The following is a 3,786-nucleotide window of genomic DNA, read 5'->3' on the forward strand; positions in this document are numbered from 1 at the left end:
GGAAAGCTCAGGAGATACTGCTGGGGGCTGGTGTGTGTGTGTGTGTGTGTGTGTGTGTGTGTGTGTGTGTGTGTGTGTACACATTTATATTGATGATGAATACGCACATATTTAAATGAACTGCTACCATTGAATATGGATGATATGTTTGTCTCAGTTTTCTAATGGCTGCTTCCTTTCCCCTCAGTTTCTGATTTTTTTTTAATATTGTCTGAAAATAGACCCCATGGCGGGTGCAGCCTGCAGTGCAGGCCTCCATCCAGATGAGTGCACCAGTGCCCAGGAGGGTTCTCCGGGGTACAGCAGAGGCTGGTGGGGGCTGTGATACAGTGCTTTGAGAGGTGTGGCTTCAAGGTGGTTGGGATGAAGATACTACAGGCCCCAGAGAGCATCCTTGCTGAGCACTACCAGGACCTACAGAGGAAGCCCTTCTACCTAGCCCTCATAAACTACATGAGCTCTTGGCCCATGGTGGCTATGGTCTGGGAAGGATACAATGTGGTCCAGGCCTCAAGAGCCATGATAGGATACAATGACTCAACCGAGGCTGCCCCTGGGACCATCTGAGGAGACTCCAGTGTCTACATCAGCAGGAACATCATCCATGCCAGCGATTCTGAGGAAGGGGCCCAGAGATCCAGTTGGGGTTACAAAGAAGTGAGCTGGTGAACTGGACAGATAGGAGCTACCACGACAGCCGCTACCCAGCCTGAGGGTTCATACTGCCCTGTCTGCTCCAGTGTTCATCAGGACAAACTACCTCTGCTAATAAGAACTCAAGCCCCACACCCTTCCTGTCTCTCCCAAATCATTTCCTTCAGTCCCACCTTAGCCCAGAGTAGTTTGAACCTCAACTTCATATGCCTTTCTGTATCCTAAACCAGCACAAGACTGGACCATATCCTCCTGTATCAAAGTGCCAGATATCTTTTTGGGCATCTTAAAGGTGAACTCTGACTCTGGGGAAGAGATTAAAATTAATTGCTTTAAAAAATACTGTCTGATAATATTCTCCCTGCTTCTCACGTTATTTTTCCCCTCTCCATTACTTTGGCGATTATACATCCTGATTTCTGTTCAGTTTTGTCAGTTCTGAAAGAAGTTTCACTTGTCAATCTTTCATGTATTGCTTCCCCCCGCCCCCCTTCCATTTTCTGCACTAGCTCCTTTGGGAACTGCACGACTTTCCATCAATTCTTGTTGACTTCCACACAAAGTGCCCTGAACGGTAACCACAGGTTAGCTCTGCCCATAGAAAATAGGCTTACTAGCTCTAGTTTGTTGCTCCCTTCACACACTCACACACATACACACACACACACACACACACACACACACACACACACACACTATTATGGGTGCAGATTAATTGCATGGAATGAAGTTGCTCAGATTCTAGCACTGTAGCCTGGCACTGAGGGAACATAGGCCACCTCTGAGTTTAGTAATACTGCTGCTGTGTGAGATTACTTAGGTGCCATTCCACTGCTTCACTCAGTCATAGGACATCCTGAGTCCTCTGGCCTCATTCTGTTACTGCCACCCTGATCTATGCAGCAAGCTTATGCATGAAAGTTTATACTTTTATGTGTGTGTGCTGGTCTTGGGGCTTGAACTCAGTGCCTAGACACTGTCCTTTAGGGTTTTTTTTTGTTTTTTTGTTTTTGCTCAAGGATGAGGCTTTATCTGCATTTTTGGTGTTTAACTGAAGATAAGAGTTTCATAGATTTTCCTTCTCAGGCTGGCTTCAAACCTCAGATCCTTTATATTTCAGCCTTCTGAGTAGCTAGGATTATAAGAATGAGCATCTGGTGTCCAGCTTAAGGAAGTTTATCTTGATGGCTCCTGCCTCATTGGAATGGGACAAATTACTTGTCATTTAAATCTCAAATGACCTTAAGTGAAATTGTGTGAAACACATTTACGTTGTAGCAAGAACCCCCTTTTCTCTTCAGGGTGGGAATCACTCCAACCAGATATTTCAGGGGGTAAAAAACATGTGCCCTCAGCCTCTACCCAGGAAGCACCAGCTCTATGGTCACCATGAAGATCATGCTCCTCTTTCCCCTATACCCAGGGCCAGAAACCCACCTGCTGCTCCTTTTGCTGCCTGTTGTGCAACCTCCTCAGGCCACCCACTTGCCAGATATGAGGGGAGTGAGCCCTGTCAGCTCTACATGAGGTAAAGATAGACTCATTCATCCAGTTCAATGAGTCCAGACCCAGGTGTCAGTGCCTTTCTTCATCCACATGCCTGTATGCCCCCTGTACCAGGCTCTGGGTAGAACCAGGTACTGTACAGACCCTGGGGTCTTCTTGGTTCCTGGCCAGCCCCTGTGAACTCTTTCTTGGAGCCACTGTTAGCTTTCCTGCAAATGTGACTTCACTTGGACTTTAGTTTACTCTTTAAAAGTTCAAGCTATAGCCTGGCACCAATGGTTTATGTCTGTAATCTCTGTTACTCAGGAGGCTGAAATCTGAGAATCATGGTTTAAAGCCAGCCTGAGAAAGAATGTCTGTGAGACTCTTATCTCTCACCGTCAAAGCAAGCCAGAAGTGGAGATGTAATTCAAGTGGTAGTATGGTAGCCTTTCACACACAAAAAAATTGAGGACAGTTGGTCAGGACCTGAGTTAAAAAAATTGTAGGACCATGCACATTAATTAATTCATTAATTAATTAAAAATAGGCCAGGCTGTGTGCCTTGTACCAGTAGCTAACACCTACTTAGAAGGCTGAGATCTGAAGTTTGCAGTTTGAAGCCAGAAAAGTTTGAGACTCTCCTTTCTAATTAATCACCACAAAGCTAGAAGTGCAGCTGTGGCTCAAGTGATAGATCACCAGCCTTGAGAAAAAAAAAACAAAAAGCTAAGACCACAGTTCCTGAGTTCAAGTCCCCCGGCATCAGCATCAATGAAAAAAACATTCAGCCTATGTTAAGGCTCCAGTCCATTCTCTTCCAGAGGTTTCATAGCATGAGTACTATTCTCCATCTATTCTAATCTAGTCTATACTTCCTCCTGTTTTCACCTTAGTATCTCTGGAATCAGGGTGTGGCTTAGCAAGGATGCAGTTTTCCGGTTGCAACTTGTAGTGACTTTTAAAATTAGTGGTGCATAAAACATTAGTACTGCTATAGTTGGTGGTATTCTAGATTTAGTAAAATACAGCATCCTTAAAAGCTAGAAATGTGGTGCCTGGCCTAAAGATAGCACACCCATGACTGTACAGGGATTCCAGACCTCAGACACATCTGTCACATTGGGAGAGTTGTCTGTATCATCAACTGGGACATTATTGCCTGGACACCACATGCACCTACCTTTTATTCCCAGGAGAAAATGTGAGTCAGAGGTAGCCACATGCTTCATCCCACAGAGAGGAAAGTTGCTGCTGTCTAGACTATAATTACTATGACTATAGTGCTGTTATCATTTAAAGGCACTGAAACACCCCAAATTTAGAAAGAGGCAAAGAGATTTATGTTTGTCCAAAGTCTTATTAGACATAACTCCCATCACATACCCCTCTCCCTTTGATATGACATCTATTAATATCTCTGTGGCAGAATTAGTCCAAGAAGCTTCCAGAATGTCTATAAAGTCTGTGTTTGAGTGAAGCCACACAGACATTACTTCTTTAGAAAGCTTTTTTTGTATACTCTTGATTTTGCTTACTGTAAAGTCAATGGTGATTTTGGCCTGTCTCTTGTGTGCTGACCAGAGACACTCTAACACACCACCCTCATGCAACTGTCTTACCCAATTCCCCTCCAACAGATTCACA

General features: G+C 44.5%; 1 pseudogene; it reads left to right on the forward strand.

The window, feature by feature from the left end:
* Positions 1 to 300: 300 nt before the first annotated feature.
* On the forward strand, positions 301 to 988 carry LOC122124470 (annotated as a pseudogene).
* The last annotated feature ends 2,798 nt before the right edge of the window (positions 989 to 3,786 follow it).

Source organism: Dipodomys spectabilis, unplaced genomic scaffold (genome assembly GCF_019054845.1).
Source record: "Dipodomys spectabilis isolate Male_0828 unplaced genomic scaffold, ASM1905484v1 ptg000235l, whole genome shotgun sequence".
NCBI lineage: Eukaryota > Metazoa > Chordata > Mammalia > Rodentia > Heteromyidae > Dipodomys > Dipodomys spectabilis.